General features: G+C 41.9%; 1 protein-coding gene across 1 annotated transcript in view; it reads right to left on the bottom strand.

Annotated features, from left to right (window-relative positions):
• Positions 1-20,413, bottom strand: part of SPTBN1 (spectrin beta, non-erythrocytic 1) — a 197,039-nt gene extending 176,626 nt beyond the window's left edge. Inside the window, exon 1 of the mRNA XM_036263024.1 lies at positions 20,207-20,413. The gene's annotated coding sequence lies outside the window, so the exon portion shown is untranslated. The remainder of the gene's footprint in view (positions 1-20,206) is intronic.
• Positions 20,414-21,403: the final 990 nt, after the last annotated feature.

The raw sequence follows: 21,403 nt of genomic DNA, 5'->3' as shown, positions 1-21,403 counted from the left end.
CCACACTCACAGCCAAGAAGTTCTCACAGAGCAAATGTAATCCCTGCTGCTGTGGCAAACTAGACTGAATTCCTTTTTACCTTGGCCTTAATGGACACCCAGCGGCACTTACTCAGTACAAACTTATCAAATGTCCATTCCAATTAAGGGTAAAAAACATGGACTTTTAAAAGTTAACACAATATTTAACAACAGGAACTAGACTACACTTTTGTATACACATCTGAATATGGGTTATATAGAATAGGGTAAAAGTTTCTTTAGACTATATAATGGATTATCAGATAAATACAGAATGCTAAATTAAAGCTGAATTTCAGATAAGCAATGAATTTTTAGTATACATGTGCCCCAAATATCGCATGAGATATACTTTTACTAAAGAAGATGTGCTGTTTATCTGAAATTCGAATTTCACTGGGTATTCTGGTTTCTTTGTTTTTCCTAAATCTGGCAACCCTACAGAACACTATGCTGGGGAAACCAAACCTGAAGACAGGCAAAAAGATCTAGTTTTGGCACTCCCCATGCATTCAACCTTCTAACCATTCCTGTATCTGACGGTCAACTGGAAAAGCCATGGTCTCACCCAGCCAGCGTGGCTCAGTGGTTACGCGTCGACCCATGCACAGAGAGGTCGCCTGTTCGGTGCCCAGTCAGGTTGTGGGCCCAATCCCCGATAGAGGGCATGCAGGAGGCAGCCAATCGATGATCGCTCTTTCTCATCGATGTTTCTATCTCTCTCTCCCTCTACCTTCCTCTCTAAAATTAATAAAGAAAAAGAATTAAAAAAACAAACAAAAACTGTGGTCTCTAGTGTGGATACTAATTAACCACTACCTGATAATCAAGTGCCCCAATGCCCATCCTTCTCTGCACCACAGATGCTAATTATATAACTAAGTGCCAGATACATGCATAGCTAACAACGTAAAAGTAAATTTTATTTTCAGGGCCTTTATCTGAGTAAAGGACTCAGATGAAGCAAGTAATTAAGTTTGGGTAGGTGCCATGAAAGGAAGGTTTCATCAGTAAACATTATTATTCATTCAATAAAATTAAAAGCAAAATTTCCTAAGGACAAATCATCTGAAGACAACAGAAAGTACACTGAATATGTAAGTGGCTGTTCTGTGAGTTAAGTATCCTAAATAATAGTGTTTTTTAAACAGCTAACTCTATTGAACGGTTATGTGCCAAACGACATTCAAACACTTTACATATCTTATTGCACTTAATCCTAATCCCCTAAGAAGTGAATGCTATCATCACACCCATTTTATTACATGAAGAAACTGAGACACAGCGATTAGGTAATTCAACAAGATTAGGGTGACCCTATTGTGTGGTTTGCCTCAGACGGTCCCAGTCTATGGCTTGTTGTCCTGGTACAATTATTTAGTGTCCCCTTTCATTCCCATAAATTACCCAGTTTGGATGGTAAATTATGTAAATTTTATATGGTCATTTACCAAAGACCCACAGTTAGTAACTAGCAGAGGCAGGGTTCCATCCAGGTAGTATGGCTCCAGAAACCCAACCACGGAAAGACACCCCTCCCAAGCCTTACCTTCCACGGAAGAGGATTCCAAGGGAGGGTGGGATTAACTTTTTTACTTTTATCTATCACATCCTAGATTTCCTACATGGTTACAAATCCAGGTGGGGTCAGGGGCTGTGGGCAGATGGGGTCATGTTTTTCAGAACTGTCCTTTATCCCTTTTTAAATCATTACTAATACACAGCATAAACCATCTGTAAGCAGAGAGAATTCCTCAGTCAGCCTATATCCACATCCCTGGGTCTGAAAATTTTTAAACGTATTCAACTTATCAAAGTAATATTTAACCAGATCCTTTTCTATTTTGGAATGACCTTCACTTTCCTTCAGCCTGGCCCAGGCAACCAGGACACAGTTGTTTGCTATTTTTATTAAGACAAAGGTGAACATGTGGTATGTGCTGATTTTTAGTTCCATACTTCTTTCCCTAATTAAGTTTTTTTTCCTCTTTTTTAATCTTTGGTAAAACATGATCTATTTTCCCAATTAACATTAATGCTAGTTTGCATGAAAACAGCGAACAAGAACATTAACTTGTAGGCTCACCTCTTATATATAATGTTTAAATGCATCACAAGTGGTTCAAATAAGCAGAGGTAAGATGCCTCTGGAACGTCAGAACGTTAGCACTTCGGAAATGGTCACAAGGAGGCTGACTGTTCCTATATATCTGCAAATGGCTCAGACTAATGCTTACTGACTTAACGTTGATTTCATGGTGTGAGGCTGTGTGACTTCCCCTGGCCTCTCTGAGCTTGTCTCCTCCTCTATACAATGGTGTGGATGTGCTAAGATCTACAGGGTCCCACTCAGCTCTAAAATTTCTGATTCTGTGACTCCTCTACAATCTTTCGGGTCCGGAGCTGCAGACTATAATGTGAAAACATCACTCTATCATCACAAGTCTTCCTAAAGTTTACTACTGCTTGGGTCCTCACTACAATGACACGGGGAAAGGGGAGGACGGGGGTTGCTGAGTTAACTGATAGATTTAACAGTGTTTCCTGTCCCCAAACAGCAATTATTCTTCATACCTTTTTTTTCACTCATGAAGGGAAAAAAAACAAAAACAAACCAGAAACCAAAAATAAATTCTCAGCTTCTCAGCTTGGATTTCATGTAATTCCTAATAGAAATTGAATTCATCACTAGAAAAAAAATGCCATAAATACAGGTCTGGGGAGTTAATCACTGTAAAGTTTTACTCATGTAGTATGGAAGAGGAGGTGCTCCTTCTTATCTAAAGCTTTATGACATCAAGTTTAAAGCCATATTTAAATGAAAACTTCCATACTGAGATGTGATATATACGCAGGCATCCAATCCCCAGTGACAAATACCGAGTTTAAACCTGAAACCTTCTGGTAGAGAAATAGGAAATACTTCTTGATGAAAGTTATCTCCCTGTTTCTTATCAGAGCCTCCATTCAGTAGTGTCAAAACTTCCAGAAAATTTGTTATGCAAAGTCAAAGAGAACCAGAAAAAATGTTGAAGCCAATAAAAAGTTGTATGTGTTGGGGCCATCTGTTCAAACCCATTTAATCCTTTATGACCACTAAGATGTGTGGTCACGGTTTGTTTACTTTCCTCTTTTCAACGGTAAATTTATGACACAAAAATAACTAAATGAAGAAAAATTCTACAGATTCAATACAGGAACATGTAACCATAATGACTAAATTAAAAAAAATACTGCCTGCAGTTTGATTCATAATAGTAGAAATCAAACTCTTCAAATAATCAACTCTTCTAACAAATAATAAAAAAAAGTTTCTTCCCAAAGTAGAAAAGAATGCAAGAATTCCAAGCTCAGGTAAGTTTGAGAAACACCATACATTACTCTCTCCCCTAGAATGCCTATTCAGCTTATAAAGACTCTGAGAAGTCCTTCACTAAAGAAAAAGACATTGAGCCCTGGCTGGTTTGGCTCAGCGGTTGGAGCATCGGCCTGCGGTACAGAGAGACCCGGGTTCGGTTCCCGCTAAGGGCACGTACCTCGGTTGCAGTTTGTCCCCGGCCCTGGTTGGTCGTGCGGGTGGCAGCCACTCGATGTGTCTCTTCACATCAATGTTTCTCTCTCTCTCTCTTCCTCTCTCTCCCTCCCGCTCTATCTGAACAAAAAGTGGAAAAATGTCCTCGGGTGAGGATAAAAAAAAAAAAAGACATTGAGACAAAAACAAAAATTACAAATCATCTCACTACTCTCCCCCCAGAATTTTGGAATATGTCCTTCTCTTTTTCTTTGTATGTGTTTCTACATAGCTGAGATCATACTATTTATCTCATCTTGTGCTTTTCCCCCCTTAAATTAAAAATCTTCCTATGTTTTCATGTTATTAAAGGTTTTCAATAATAATATTTTATCAGTATAGTAGTAACTAATAGTTTTGCCAGGCATTAATCACTTTACTTATATTAACTTATTTAATCCTCACAATAACTTTTTAAGGCCTGTATTATGATTGCCCCCATCTTACAGGTGAGGAAACTAAGACAGTGAAGGGTTAATAACTTGCCCAAGGCCACAAAGTGAGTCCATGGTGGAGTTGGGATTCACACCCAGGCAGCCCCTGGGTCAGCACTTTTAACCACTAAATTGTACTGCCTCTATAATATTCCTTCCTCTAACGTACCAACAATGGACATTTGGGTTACTACCCATTTTTTTCTATTACAATAATGTTACACTAGATATCTTCATAGGCATCTGAAGCACTATTTTATCTAAGCCTATTCAGACAGCAAAGCTCTTACCATCCCAAGAAATTCGATGTATTTTTGGCTAGCTGACAACAGCTGTAGAAACATCTAAGATGGCTAGCATTTCATAAACCAGCTCGTTGCTCCACCTACCCCTGGTATGAGCTTCCATGTGGTCCTCACCTGTCCAGTCCATTGCCATCTGCAGCAGATTTCTGTCTTGTTTCCATCTGCCTTCTCACTGCACCAAGAGCCAATTAAAACCCTGGATCTCTTCTGGGCATCTCCCAACACATATAAGCAAATCCCGTCAATTTTTATGTCTGGAACATTTCAAATGCTAAGCTTATATGTTGCTAGTCTCACGAGCTTGTGCCAATACAAGACATACAGAGAGAGAGAAGATAACATCCAGTATGCATGTGTAAAATTGAAATGAATTATTTTTCTAATTCAGACAATAATCCAGAAAAGGGATATTAAAATATTTTATTGTTTGCCTGCTTAACTGATAGTGAATGACTGAACGCACTTGCAAGATTAAAGGAATGCACACTCTAAATTAATAAATAGTCTGAGGTAAAAACTATCCAAAAGCAAGATCACACAAACATATCAGCTAATGGTATGCTAAATAAAAAGGTAATCAGTGATTTTGGCCTATGGTTTGTATCTCCTGAACTCAATTTACCACTCTGGCTATCCAAGACTGTGTTTAAAAAAACAGGGAATGGCTATACAAAAAGAGAGGCAAAAACATAATTATAATTATTTAGAAATCAGAGGCTCAATAAAGGTCTTTTTCAACATGTCAACAATACCACAGAGAATTCATTTGCCATCCACTAATAAAAAGGTCAAAACATCTAAAGAAGCTAAGTATCTCCACATTTTCAACAAAGTATTTTTTCATGTTTTAAAAACACAAAATGGCCCTGGCCAGTTTGGCTCAGCAGTTAGAACGTCGGCCTGTGGACCCGAGAGTCCCAGGTTCAGTTCCCGCTAAGGGCACATACCTCGGCTGCAGTTTGTCTCTGGCCCTGGTCAGGGTTGTGTGGGTGGCAATCAGTCGATGTGTCTCTCTCGTGTCAATGTTTCTCTCTCTCTCTTTCTCTCTCTCTTTTCCTCCCTCTCTCCCTCCCACTCTATCTGAAGATAAATGCAAAAATGTCCTCAAGTGAGGATAAAAGATAAATAAAATAAAAATAAAAACACAAAATATTTTCTACATATTATAAAACATGCCTAAAAAAATAACCAAAGGCCTAATAATTATAAACTATAAATTTTCACTATTTTTAATTTTAACTATAATTAAACTATAGTTTAATTATAAACTATAAATCTCCGAATAAGGCATTTACATAGAGCCAGAAATTACTCTCTTCAAGGAGACACCCTCTGAAATATATTAAGATACCGAAAGTGAGAAATCAAAATTCAGAATTATAAATCTGAAGACTGCAGTGTAAGAGAAACAAAGGCATGGGAGGTGGGGGGATACTCTAAAAAGCTATACAATTACTGCAAGGTCTAAGTCCGAGTTTCTATAGGATAATTAAGATATCTGTTAATATAATCTTTTAAGACATTCTTAAAAGGAAGTTGGTTTACATGTAGGCCCCTCAAAATAAAGTTCATCACTGTTTTCATATTATATTTAACATCTAAACTCTCTGTTATTTCCACTCACTCATCCAAATACAGCATTTTTAAAAATCTCATGTTCACAGCACCCTCACTAATAAGTTGTTTGTAGTATCCCCACTAGCAGCCCCACCTCCGCCCTTCCTCCCATCCTCCCATGTCACGCTCTGCACAGTTACAGGACATTCCACTGATAGGCGAGCTACCAAACACTCCTGAAGACGGCACCCCCTCCCTATCTGTTTTTACCATCCAGATTAAAAAAAACAAACAAGCCTATGTATGTGTTTTTTTAATTGAGAGACGATGGTTAGAAAGTAAATCAATTACAAGCAAGAATCGAGTGCTGCAGACAAACTGCCAATAAACTTGATGCAAAGTCAGAAAGTGCCTTTTTCTCTGCTTCTTCAAAGTTTTAGTGTTCAAACAGCAATAATTCATATCCTACAGATTGACATAAAATATCGGACTTTTTTTAAACCTTCAGGACCCCAACTTTCATTCAAACCACAAAACTGCATATTTTGTGGGTGGAGTAGGTGGCTCAGGGGAACCTCAAGTTTGAAATAATGAATTACTAGTCCAGGTAAAACCATGCAAGATAAGAACTTGCCCAGAAGTATTTTCCTCCATATAGTCACAGGTTTTTTAAGACTGTTGGAACAAAAAGATAAACAAATTGCAATAAACCCTGCTTAGCTGAGGAGGAAAGCAACTATTTCTATTTCTTGGTAATACATTTAGAAGATTGATTTTGCTTACTTGAAATGACAAGTTTCAGTATTTTGTTAAAATATAGCTATTTTAAGGCAGGCCACAGCTGCATTACTGCTTGTCACACAGCTTGCTCCCAATCTCTTGGCAGTTCTCCAACACATTCCAACTCCATACGCACACCCTAGCTGGGATCACATCCCACTTATCTCTAAAGACACACGAAGTAAGATGTTACCACATTACACAACCAACCTGCCATTTATCCCCACCAGGTCATTTCGCACAATGCCTGGCTTAAAAAAACAACAACAATCAAACCAACATCTGCATGGATGCAGTTTAGTCCAAATGATCCACATTGGTCTCCCAAACAAGTATCAGAAAACTGCTCAAACTGGGAGGGAACCATTGTGCCTCAGCGCCCGAGAGGTTGTCTCACCAACTACGGAGAGTCACTGATATGGGGGGAAAAAACAACATCAAATCTACGAAAGGGTCTCTTTGACTACAGATGCCAAACCCTAGTCATGCCCCCACTACCTACACTTCGAAGCAGATTTTAAATCAGGATACATTTTAAAGGATAATCTTAGTGTTTAATGAATCTCATCACCTCTGTGAAAAGAACAATTTAACATAGTAATACATCCTCCTCTAAAGTCAATGTTCTCTCTAATAGTTAATATTTGCCCCCCCCCCCCCCCAATCCTCTTTAAAAACAAGCTGGAATGGTTAACCACATGCTGCTACATTCCATTCTTGCTTAAAAAAACATTTCATTAGCACATTTGATCCTTATGCTCTGCACAGCTACACAACATTCCCGTGACAGACGAGTTATCTATATACTCTTTACATTAAATATCTACTTTAAAAGTTGAGAAGACTGAGAAGCAGTTCTCAAGTATGCTCCACTGAAGATACAATTCAGTTCACGTGAATAAACTTTCTGTAACAAGGCCCAAAGGAAATACATACTATAATTAAGAACAAAATATTCATGCAAACATACACTAACAAAATAATCCAGCAGAGCTGGAAATGTATATGTAAAAAATTCAACTCACACACAAGAATAGTCTTCCTCGGGAATGAGACAATAAATTAGCCTGCTCTCTAATTCAATTTTCACCCTTTATGAATCAAAGGAGATTTTCAGAACCAGGATGAAAGCTGGTCTTAATGTTCAGGAACACGTACTTCAAAAGCAAAATAAGCCTTTCAAAATGACAAACTGTCCTTATCACCAGGGAAACTCAGGAATTCCTTTAGCAGTGGGTGTTGATTTAAAAACAAGCAGACAAACGAAAAAACCTACCTTTAAAACAAAGAATAAACCACGAGGTGTGCACTACTTTCTTTCCTGCTCAAATGGCACACCAATGCCTCTGCTCCAGGACTGCGGTGCACCCTCAACTCCGCCCCAGAAGATAAGTTGGGTATTTAAGGACAGCTGGCAGCACAGAGTTGTCAACTTCGCTGTGAGAAGGACCAGGCCCCTTCAGGAAGTCACCCAACAGATACCTCTGACCACCACTCACCTCCTAAAATAGTGACAGGTGTGCTCATCCAACCAGACGTCCAGATAAGGCCACATTCCAGCCCTCTGCTCTCCCCTAAGCTGGGGTACTCTCTCTGCTGGCTGCCTCCCCAAGTGCCAGACACAAAATTTGCAGTTGCTTGGAGGTCAGGTTGAGATCCTTACTCCAGGCTTCAGACAGCCCAGGCACATCAACCATCAAGTGTTTCCCGTGACGGAGTCTAGCCACCCTCAAAGGAAATGATTCCCATCAGCTTGGGAGTTTCTGAAGAACCCCTTATTTGAAGAGGGGAAGTCTACCAGTGTAGCCAACCCTGCTCCAACCGTCACCGGGCTCAGCTCAGATTTTTCCTTCAACAGTGAAAGGAGCTACTGGTCTTCAAAGTTTAAGCCTGGGAAGAAGGTCACTGGCCACTTTTGTTCAGGGCCCACCACCCTAAACAAAACTTATAACCACCACAAAGCTACCTCATAAAAATTGCTGAAAAGGCTTTCTTTCTCTTCCAACCAAAGGGTATTTCTCCCCTCCTGCCACTCTCCCTTTCCTCAGCACGTGAAGAACCCACTTTAGCACCCTCCTCAGGAAGAGGAGAAATACTAGAATTAGGGCAACAAAGAAACACCATGAGTCACCTCCATCCGTCGGATGTCCCGGGGCTTCAAGAACTGGCTTGCCTCATCAAATATGTACATTGCTTCTTCTCCCTGAAAGCAGCCCCTAGCTCCAAATACAGAATTTTAAAGACTTCAGCCAATACAAAGTCGAACTCTGGTGTATGCTTTCAACAGTTTTAACCAAACCCAGCCCAGTAAAATTTATGACATTTAAAACCAAGATTATAATAACCACATCCATTCCATTTGTGACATGTTATGGGGTAGCTGTTTCAAAGACTCTGAAATCTGAAGACAAAAGTAAAATCAGATGTTGTCCGGAGCATACGGAGATGTCTCTCGAGAGAATTAAGGCAATTCTGAAGGGAATTCCTTTCGAAACAAAACAGAAAGCACACATTATCTAATGAGAACTTAATTTTGGTATTTTTCCAATATAAAATGTTTCTGTTTTTTTCAAATAAGAGAAATATCTATAATAAGCAAATTTTGGATTCCTCACCATTTTTCTTTAATATTCCCACCACCACTAAAAACAGCTAGGGCAACAGACTATTTATTCCACAGCTTTAAATATGACCACTAATGAGATTTTATGATTTGCCGTGATACATGTATAAACTGGAAGAGTCATAAACATCACGTGATTCTTCAGACTGTTAAAACTTTACATCTCCAGCCTAAGATTTGAGAATTGACTCTTATTTGTGCAATGAACAAATATATGCAGAGGGACAAAGGTTTAAAGGATAAATACCAAAATATTAACTGCAAGTTTATAGGGTCATTGAATTCACTTAATAATTTGAATTTTCATCTTTGTGTTCATTTTTACTTTCCACATGATCTATGATACATATTTATTATTTTGGTAACAAAAAAAGACAATATTATTTTTAAATTTTAAGTTTTTCTTATGATTTATCCTAATTTATACCTTTATAAAAGTATATATTCTTCAGAAACCTTTCAGAGTAAAACTATACACTCTGTATATATATTAGATTATCAAAAATTCAGGAACTCTAAAAAGGTAAAGAAGATACTTTAACTTTGAAGACGCTGTTCTCACTTAAAAAAGCACGTCTATGCTACAGGTTAAAAAAATGGAGCCCTGGCCAGTGTGGCTCAGTGTTAATAGCATCAGCTCATACACAGAAGGACCAAGGGTTCAATTCCCAGTCAAGGGTGCGTACCTGGGTTGCAGGTTTGATCAGCCCCCGTTGGGGTGTGTGCGGGAGGCAACCAATTGATGTGAGACTCACACTGATGGATGTTCCTTTCCTTCCTTTCTCCTTATCCCTCCCTTCCTTCCTATCTTCCTTCCTTCCTTTCTTTTCTCTCTCTCCCCCTCTCCTCCCTCCCTTCCACTCTCTCTAGAAAAGTCACTGGAAAAAATATCCTCAGGTAAAGATTAACAAAAACAACAAAAATACAGTGGAGCCCTGGCCAGTTTGGCTCAGCAGTTGAGCGTCGGCCTGCGCACCAGAGAGTCCCAGGTTCCTGCTAGGGGCATGTACCACAAAAAAAAAAAAAAAAAAAAAAAATACAGTGGAGCCCTGACTGGTGTGGTTTAGGTGGCTGGGCATCTTCCCCTGGTCTGGTGCACATGCCCATACTGCTAGCTGGATCCCGGGTAGGGCAAGGGTCGTGCAGGAGGCAGCCAATAGATATTTCTCTGACTCCCTCTCTAAAAATCAATAAACTATTCTTTCTTTTAAATATGTTTTTATTGCCCTAGCTGGTTTGGCTCAGCAGTTAGAGTGTTGGCCTAAGGACCAAAGAGTCTTGAGTTCGATTCCAGTCGAGGGCACATACCTTGGTTGCAGTTTGTCCCCGGCCCTGGTTGGGGTCATGCGGGAGGCAACCAGTCAATGTGTCCCTCTCATATCGATATTTTTCTCTCCCTCTCTCCCTCTCTCTTGGTCTCTCCCACTCTCTCTGACGATAGATAAATATCCTCAGGTGAAGATTTAAAAATAAATAAATATGTTTTTATTGATTTTTCGGAGAGAGAGGAAGGGAGAGCGAGAGAGAAACATTGATGTGAGAGAAATACCCATCCACCGCCTCCTGCACGCCCCCTATGGGGATTGAACCTGCAATCTGGGCACGTGCCTGATGGGGAATAGAACCGAAACCTCTCAGTCCAGGGGACGACACTCAATTCACTGAGCCACACTGGCCGGGTTAAACTATTCTTTAAAAATAAAAAAAAAAGGCAGTGGAAAATGTTTAAACACCACAGAGCAAAATAAATAAGCACTATTTTTGGGAAGAATCTAGGTTTTTCCTTCCCCTTTAAATAAATAAGCTGGAAGCTCCCACCCTCCAAAGGCCCTACACCGTGAGAAGAACATGAATTTTCCTACCCCAAAGACGCCGTACAGCTGGTGAAGAACACTCCAGAAAAATGTGCAGCCCTTGACTGGTTAGGTCTGGCCTTGAGGAAAACACACCAGGACAAAAATTACCCTGAACCAGCCACCAAAGAGGGTGGGGAACAACAGGGACTCCGCCCCAGTCCAGGGCAGCAGTACAGAGGCTGCTCTCGGGGAGGATGGTTGCGAGAGGCCCCGTGCAGCCCAGTTCCCAATCTTTCCCACGGAATGGTTTTCCACGGAAGTACCATTTCAGGCAAGGCTCTCACAAACATACTGAAATGAGAAATGGAAAAATCTTTTTAAATTTTCAGAGTTCTTTACACCTTCAGCATTAATACTGCTCTTCAGAAAGTTACGGTAGAAGAAATCTGAACAGCAGAAGGTATGTGTAGCTGATTAACCATTTTAGCTCGTTCTCTGCCAGCTAATATAAGGTTTGTTATGCTGTTAGGATATGTTTGATAAAAAGCAAGAGTTTACTGTTCAGCATTTCCAAAAGGTTGGAAAATATGGAGAGATTAAATTAGAACTTTTCCACAATCCCATCACCCAGAGATTACCTCTGTCAGGCTAATGAACGTTCTAAGCACAGGCATATTTAATTGCACAAATTAAACACTGAACATGTGTACTTAGAAGAATAATTTCTATTATATTTATGTATCATTCCCAACTTCATCCTAGTTCATCTGTTGAGTAAAAACCTATAGTTAGTTCTGATACAGGTTTTACTGCCCAACTAAGGGTTATGTTAAAGATCAGAATGAGCAGGGACTCTAGATTCTAGAGCAGAGATGCCAGACGACTCTAAGAATCATTCAAGTGTTTACTCGCACAGTTTAAAGTTTACTAAGAATGGAATTATGACACTGATAAACAAGAGTCCATTTTAAAGCAATCTTAAAACTATAACATTTTACTTTCATGTTTCAAAGCACACTTAATCCCGAAACCCTCTTCTATCAACCAGGTAAAGTTCATGGCAGAAAACATACATCATTCATGGAAGTAAATTAGTTCATTTTTATAAGCCACATTTTATAAAGTGCAAATACAAAGTATTATCAGAAAGTATTATTTTCTCCCAAACATTTCCTCTACCAGCTAAGGACATGATTAATTCCTGAGACTCACCTTCAATTATTATCTCTGTAATATTCCCATTTCAAAGTCTTAAAATACCCCCTTGCTCCCTTCACACTGGATATTAATCTCTCTCTCTCACACACACACACACGCACGCACACACACCTCGTCTATGTGATATAGATAAGATAGAACAGATATGCAGCAAATATGTTTATATAAATATATATAACATAACATAAGAATTTCATATAAAAAAGCAAGGATATCATTGAAATTATTTTCACCCATTCTCAGCTTACAATATTCTCATATGCTGAAAAACCATTAACTGAAAGTCATCTAAATCTGGAGTCATTTTTATTTAAAAATTTCTCATGTAGAATTTTATCTGCATTTCTGACCAATTCTAATGAAACATGCTGGTCTAAATAGTTACAAAATTAGCTCCAGCAGCCGTCTGGGCTCCCACAAGTGAAAACAAGCATGTTACGGAATTCCACTCCTCTCTCCACACAAGTGTGCGGTTTGGAAATACTAAAGTCCTGGTCTTCCCCACTTTTTAAGCTGGCCCAGGTGAGTGTTGAGAGTCGACTTAACATTCCATTACATCTGAACGCTCTATTTCTCTCTCTGACCCACACCCTTAAGATGCTGACCTACTCACTTCCCCACTGCTTTTAGACAAGCACAGAGGACAGCTCTGACAATCTTTTGGAATTTTAAACTATTCCTGAACAATGATCTACAATTTGCCAGATTTGCTTTTTTTCTTTCCTTTTTAAAGAATTAAAGTGTTGATTGCTTTTTGATTATTAAAAAAATGATGGAAGTCTAGGATACTATTTATTACTATACTCTTCTGTGTGTGAAATATTTCAAAACTTACAGAGAAACATTAAGTCATAGGAATTTCCTTTTACACAAGAAAGGAAATCACTCATCAACCCACTATCCAAAGCAAACCATTAACACTTTAATGTATTTCTGTCCAGTCTTTTACTTAATACAACAAAACTGGAGTTATTTAGCATTATTCAGCTTTGTGTACAGATTATTTCCACTGAATATTATATTGCTGGTATTTTCCCATTTCAGTATTATTCCTCCAAAACATTATTTTAAGCACTACGTTGATTCCATCCTGTGCCTGTGCCATAATTTATTTGATGATGTTCCATTTCTTTCCCACTAGTGTTATTGTTAAGAAAACCCTTGTTTAAAATCCTCTATCCTTGGTTTTTTGTTTTTGCTGTTGTTGTGAATCCTCATCTGAGGAGATTTTCCCATTGATTTTTAGATACAGTGCAAGGAAGGGAAGGAGGGAGAGAGAGGGAAAGAGAGAAACATCAATGTGAGAGAGATATATCAGTTGGCTCCCTCCCGCATGATCCCCTCGAGAGATCTAACCTGCAGGTATGTGCCCCTGACTGGGAATCAAACTCAAGACCCTTCAGTCGTTAGGTGGAGGCTCTAACTGCTGAGCCAAACTGGCCAGGGCTCTCTGTCCTGTTGTGTTACTCAAATATCTTATCATCACAAAATTTTAGAAGTTATAGGATCCTAAAATCGAAGTGCCTGATCTGGTCAGTTGATACTGCTTACAACACTGTGCTGAGAATGTTACCGAGGCTCTATCTCAACTCTACAGAAAAAGAATGTCCTGATTATTTTCCAAGTCTGCCCAGGACAGGAGTGGTGCCCATCGGCCATGTTTTGACCCCTACTACAATTTCATCTAAGATTTTCATTTTATAAATTTAGATCTGAGACCACAAGTGTTGATTAATAGCTTACCAAAATCACACACCTGGTCAGTAAAAGGTCTTTTATCTTCTGTGTGTATATATAGAGAGAGTATAATCTATATAGTAGACTGAAAGGTCCTTGGATTCAGGAACTAATTCTTACTCCACTTTAAGCCAGTTCACATCATCATCACCCTAACCTAACTTCAAGCCCTAGCAAGAGAAGGTATCCAACACTTATTTACTGAGAAAAAAAAAAGTGTGTGTGTATGCACACACACACACACACACACACAATCGTCCCTTGCCATTTCACGCTTCGACTTTTGTGGCTTCATTCTATCGTGGTTTTCTCAAATATATTCATTAAAAAATTGACTGAGACAGTGAAAATGATTCAGTGCGTGCTCGGTTGTCTGAGTCAATTATACACCCCTGTGTTACAATTAAAATTAAAATTACTGTACGTATGGACTGCAGGCCTATGTATTCGAGCACCCCCAGGAATCCTTCAACGCCAGGTGCAATCGCTAGAGCCTGAAACAGATAGCCGCGATAAACGAGGGACAAGTGAGAGAGAGAGAGAGAATATATATACGTATTTTTTGCAAAATAATCTTAGAGTAGCAGCAAAGGGAGAACATTAGTATAAATGCTTCTTGGCAAACAGAACTATAATTACACTACTTTCAAGAACAGAAACCTGAACTAACAAAGGGTTTCCAATAATACAGCCTGTGTTAATCAATATATATATTCCATTGGTAATACAGCCTTTAAAAAAAACAAAAGAATAAACTGTTTAATAACTCTTTTGATATAAAAATGTTGATAGTTTTTGCAAAGCATTTCAAAAGGGGTCACTGGCTCATATAGCTTAGGCAGTCTGAAGAGAAAGTAATGGAAGGTTATCAGATGAACACCTACAATATGCCTAGCACTGTACACTGATGTCTCATACTGTGTAAGTATTATTATTTCAGTTTTACTGATGAGAAAACTGTGGTTCTGACAGTAATGAACTAGCTCAAGGCTAGAACCCAGCTATGGCCATGTGTCTAGTATACAATAGCATTAGGACATGAGCTCAGATTTGTTTGACTACAAAATCTATGCTCTTTCAAAACTAAGGAAAAATTTTCTGCAATATCAAAACCATCCTCACAAACCTTAAAGGATAAAAACTGATTATGACTTACTGAAATTTTGAATGAATATTTATCAAAAGAAACCACAGACTTTCTTTAAAAGAAAAAACAAAACACAAAGGATTAGTAAGCAATCTACATAAAGAACTACTACAAATCAGTAAGGAAAAAACAGCTAAAAGACAAATAGGCAAAAGACTGAACAAAAGAAGGAACCCAAATAGCCAATCATATAAATAGGTACTTAACCTCAATAATCAGAGAAATTTCAAATAATAAGCACAATGAGATAACTTCACAAATGGACATTTTCAAGTTTGGTAAATGACATGCTGGCAAGGTTGTGGAACAACAGTAACATGATAGCGTGCTAGTGGGAATAAAATTGGTATAATCACTTTGGAAGCTTTGGCATTATTTAGTAAGGTTGATGATACACGTATAACCCAGCAAATTTCATTCCAGAGAGAGAAACAATTTGTGTGTGTGTGCCTATCTCCACATATGTACTAAGAGATGTATATAAGAATCTTTCATAGCAGCTCTTTTATAACAGCAAATAATTGGAATTTAACCAAAGGGCCATTTACAGAAGGAATAAATAAGTCATAGTGGAATACCATACAGCAGTGAAAATGAATGAACTACAGAAAAAAAAAAAAGAATAAATCACAGGAATATAATGAATGCTCATCTGAAAGTGGAAGTCACAGTAAAATAAAGCACAATTTCATTTATATAAAGTTCAAAAGCATACAAAATTAAGAATTCTAAAAAGGATAACCTATCAAAAAGAGCAAGGACATGAGAAACACACAATTCAGGACAGTAGTTGCTTCAGATGGAATGACAGAGGGGTGCTTAGGGGACTCTGAATGTATGATGAGGTTCTTCAACTGGGTAGTGGCTGCCTGAGTGTCCACTGTTTTGTGACTCTGTAATATATCCTTGATGAGCATTATTTTGTATGTACAGATTATTTAATAAAATACAACTTTAAGAAAAGAAAGGACCAGAAGGGCAGGGTATTGCATATACTAGGAGAAACAGCTAAAGAGAACAAGATGCCAGAAGGGAGCAGAGGGGACCCTGTGCTTCCTGGACTCCAGTTCTGCCATCTCAAAACAAATGCCTTCTTGCGGGGTGGGATGGGACTGGTTGTTTATCAGCTTTAGAAATAAACCCCCAAAACAGATTAATCTTTAAAAAAAACTATAATTAATAGGACTATTCCACCAAAATATTAAAGAACTTTATAATGTTTTTCTGTATTAAATAATTTACAGTGAATGCATCGCTCTCTTCAACACCACTTAGTGACATAAGGGGGGAATGTGTTGCTATTTGAACAAAAGAAAAGACAAAAGTAAGATACAAGAAGGAACTTTTTTGATATAGAAGTCCCTCAGATGAAGAAGCAGAGCATTTTCTCAATTTAATGTGCATACAAATCACTTAGGGGTCTTATTAAAATGCAAATTATGATTGGCTAGGTCTGGGCTGGGGCCTCTAAGAATCTGATTTATAACAAACTCCCAGAAGATACTGATGTTTGTGGTCCACAAACCTCATTATGATAGTAAGGGACATTAGGAAAATGCCTTTTCCAGTGATGTTTAAAAGTATGGGTATATCTAACTGGGATAGTATAATTTTACTCACCAAAATAAAGAGATTGATATGCTATCCCTCCATTATATGAACTTGGATACAGGACAGTTGTTATCATAAGAATCAAGAGTACTACACTAGGTCTTTTGCAAAGAAAATGTGCCTTGAGAAACAGCAAACACTTAAAATTTATAAGACAAATCCATGAGATGTTTTACTAATCTCCACAGACTTACAGAAGTAACTTTTCCAGAGGAAGTACTGGCCTTTTCTTATGGAAGAATGGTTTACATTCCCAATAGTCTCACAGGAAGAAACCAGGACTACCATAAGGAAATCCACAAAACATTAATTAAAGCCCGATTATAATACAGATGTTGGTCTGTGCCCAAAATAATTAAAGGAGCATCACATCGCCGCATGTAAAAAATACATACACTGGGCTTTAAAATTCTAAGAATATGCTCTTAAAATGAAGTTTATTTAAACAAAAACCACATCAAATAATTTCCACTCATCATGTCTGTTTGTTTAATAGTAGTAAAATCCCTCCATCTCAAAACAGTACTTCCACATGTGAAGTCATACTTTTGTACAGCAAGACAAAATAACCACTCCAACAATCTCTTCCAGAAACGCTGTCAATGCCAAGTCTGCTAAGGATGTGTCTGTCACAAACACTGAGGTCTTCTCACTGGTTCCTTAACATCTGAGACAGTTGTTAATACTCTCACCAAAGAGATCCTCTCTTCACAGAAAGCCTGCACAGCAGGAGGCCACCAGGTTTCCTCACTGCCCCTAAACTTTGCATTCTCTCAGATGAAGGTTTTGGTCAGTCCAGAGATAACAAAGTTACAAAGGGCTTAACCTAAAAGAATTCTGCACCTGGCGTTTAAGTAAGAACAGCTAAACCGCCTGTGACATCAACACAGGATATTTTCTTACAACATAGTAAATCCAAAATGTCTAGATAATCCATGGGAACAATACTCCCAAACATCTTTATACAACACTATTTTATACAACTTGCACAACGATGAAGCCCAGATCCAAAAAGTTCTATATTTTAATGGCTCTCTTTTAAGAGAAAATCGAAATAATGAACATAAACCACACAATCTGCATTCAGCTCTACTTTGCAGAGCTACTGTGAAATCAAATGCCACCAACTTGAATTCATCAGAGATTTAAAAAATAAAAGTAGACACGCCCTTGCTTTGAAACATTGACCTTCCCTTCCAGTTAGCATACTGAAATTCCTTTTTCACCTATACAGTTTAGAAGAGTTTAGGCTGACATTTGAAATGTATCCCATCTGCCATCACACACAATAAATGAATTGTAGAAATGGCATTTAGAAGGGACATTCCCTGTGTACTAGCACAGACTAAACAGATGAGAACACTGGCAACCATCTCCTTCTGCCAGATACCAGCCTCAGAGGCCTTGGTGGTCTGTCCTTCTCAACCCCCTACCCAGCCATACCTGCAAAAAATTATGTATTCAAAAAATACATATAAACAAACATAAATGAAGTCAGTTACCAGTCACCATGGATCATGACACTTATTTACCTAATAATCCCTAGTAAAACATCCAAATATATCATTGTACTTGATTTACAGAAAAATCGAACTATGAAAGCAAAGCAAATACAGGTTAATCATTAACTACCCATCAAAAATATAAGTTCCTTTTAAAACAAGCTATCCAACGATTGGATATTTTTAGAAATGTCTCCGGGAGATATTAACTAAAATAGATGAATCGTTTCATTTCAAAAAATGGTTTCCTGTAGGAAAAATGCATAGTCTTGGTATTGACCTAAAACGGAGGTACAGTAACGTCATAGCTGTGAAGCTCCAATAAACATCAACTTTTCATATATTAAGAAATCGATGGATAGCTGGGTTGTGGTTGCAAATTATGGGTGATCTCCCAATACTGACTGCACCAATGCCTCCGCACAGCACTGGTCCGAGTCCCCCTCCAGCCCCTCCCTCCGGCTCAGGTCCCTTGGTTGGAGATCGGATTCCCGTCCGAAACTGCAGGCAGGCTCCCTCTGCCCGCATTAGCGCTGCAGGGTGCCCCTTCCTCGGAGCATAGCCCAACAGGCAAGAAGGGACGGGGCACCCCAAAGAGTCTCCCCTCAAAGCTGGGCGACCTGGTCCTCCTGACGCCACATACAGCTGAACCAGCATGACAAGGTAGAAGCAGCTCCGAGCCTCGGCCAAGGGCAGCCCCGGGCCTGGGTGGGGCCGGGCGGGGGCCGCAGGCGCCGAGTGGCCGTGCCAAGCCCCGCCAGCGAGAACCCCGAGAGGCTGCGATACTACTGCATTGTGCTGCATCACGGCGAGGGCACCGTGAGCCATCCATTTTGCCAAAAACGCATCTCCCCACCCAAATAAACCCACCAAATCCATCCTTCTCCACAGCCGAAGAACCCTCACACTCGTCCTCTCACTGTCTGGACTGGCTTTTGACTGGGAGAATAATGGACACGGTTTGTGTACTGATCCCCACAACACTCGCCCTCTCCATATGGATGGCAGGCACTTGGCATCTTTCCTATCACAAAAACAAAGGGAAGGCTCCCCTCAAAAAAGAGGGTCACAGGAGCGGTGTGAGGGGTGATGACAAGAGGAGCTTTCAGCCCACCACCCCAAAGAGAGACCCGGAGGGTCCCCGCGCTGGTACAAACCTGTTGAAGAGAGGGTAGCAGGAGCTTAAGGGCGGGCGCAGCAGCGGCTCCGCGTCCGCTGGAGGCTCACGCCCAGCCCTGGGAGAGTAGGGACCGAGGGAGGGAGGGCGGGGGGCAGGCGAGGGGAGGGGAGGGGAGCGGAGAGGGCGCGAGGACGGGCGGGGTGGGGGGGCGCCGGGCCGCCGCCTCCGGTTCAGCTGCAGCGCGGCGCAGCCCGGACCACGCCTGGCCGCATCCCCCGTACCGTTAGGCTCAGAGCCCTGCCCTGTCAGTGTCGCCCCCGCTCCCACCAGCAGGACCAGAAGGAGGGCACCCGAAAATATACCTTCGCCGTTGCCCACTCCGCACCCACCTCCGCACCAGGGGCCGCTGTGCCCTGGAGAGACGAGGCAGCGGAGGCAGGGAGGAGGAATTGGCGCGGCTGCGCCAGGGATGGAGCTGGGCTTGCCGCGGTGCGCACGGCGGGTCTGCGGTTGCCTCACACCGGGCCTGCCGCCCCTGCCCCGCAAAACCCGAGTACTAATAAGCAATGGAGACCCAGGTTTCCCGCGCCGCCCCCGCCCGGGCACTGCAGCTTCCCCACCCCCACGCCGCTCCCCGGGCGCAGGGCAGCAGCGGGGCAGCGGCGTCCTCCCAGCCTGGGCCCGCGCCCCTCCACCCGGGCGCCCGCCCGCCCGCCGCCCAGGAGCCCGCCTAGGAGGCAGCTCCAGTGAGTTGGCATCTTCCAGCCTCAGGCCCCCTACCTACCTCCCACGGGTAAGGGGGTGGGGGTGTCGGGGTCCCGTCCTCCTCCCGCTCCTCGGCGGCCGGGCGGGTGGGCCGGGAGGCACTCCGCGGGGCTGTCCGCGGCTGGGGCTGTCCGCGGCTGGGGCCGGGGCTCACAGGACGGGACTCCGCGGGGCTGCGCGCTCGCTCCGGGCGGAGAGGCGGCCGAGGGAGGGACTGGCGGAATCCGCAGCCTGCACGGCAACAGCTGCACTGATTCCGGGGGCTGGGCGGGAGCGCGAAGCGGGGGGAGGAGGGGAGGGAGCAGCCAGGGAGGGGGTGGGAGGCGGGGAGAGGGGGCGCGCACACGCGCGCGCGCACTCGCTCTCTCCAGAACGCCCTCCACCCTCCTGTACTCTCCTCCTCTTCCCGGCTCCCTGGGTTCCTCCCTCTCTCCTGCCCTCAGCGCCTGCCGGGAGCCCCGCAGCCGCCCACCCGGCGCCGGCCCCGCTCGCGAGAGGATCCTCGGGCGCGTCCACGCTCTCCCCAGCCCAGGCTCTGCTTCGGCCCAGCTCCGACCTCGTCCGCCGCCGCGGGGACTGGCCAGGGCTGGCTTGGGTAGGGTGGGCACGGCCGACTCCGCTACCCGGGCAAAAGGACAATGGGGGCTTTGTCCCCACAGCCCAGCCAGCGAGGGCCAATTTCACGTTTAATTTGAGGCTAATTCGATTATCACCATGGAAAGGGGCAGCCTAATTTTCTACGTGACTTGGGCAGCCTCTCTTCGCCCGCAACGTTTGCGTTTGGAACGCGATGGAGAGAATGTGTTGAGGGAGGTTGATTTGGTTTGAGATCTAGGTGGTGGTGCCTTGTAAGTTCGGTCCAGCCTGGTGAAGAGCGGTGGTGACCCCTCCGTGGGAAGCCTTGGGAGATGAGGGGAGGAGGGTTGTTCCTCGGCGAAGTCAAGATCTCCCTTTTGTGAGTGCTTTTTTCCACCATTTCCCTCGGGGTAGCTGGGAACATCCTACAAGTGATTCCTTCAACTCCAGCCTCTGACCCAAACGCTCACTTTCACCTGAAGTGGGTGTTCTTCCTAAGCACCGTGCGGGACGCCCAGGCTGCAGTGGAGGTCTCAATGTCTTGAGGGCTTGAGTTCTCCCCCACCCACATACCAGGAGATGACACTGGACGTTTTCTTCACTCGCCAGAGCCCCTTGCCAACCAGCTTGCCCACCCCAT

This window comes from Molossus molossus, unplaced genomic scaffold (assembly GCF_014108415.1).
Source record: "Molossus molossus isolate mMolMol1 unplaced genomic scaffold, mMolMol1.p scaffold_m16_p_15, whole genome shotgun sequence".
NCBI classification, from domain to species: Eukaryota; Metazoa; Chordata; class Mammalia; order Chiroptera; family Molossidae; genus Molossus; species Molossus molossus.
This window is presented reverse-complemented; position numbering and strand designations above follow the sequence as displayed.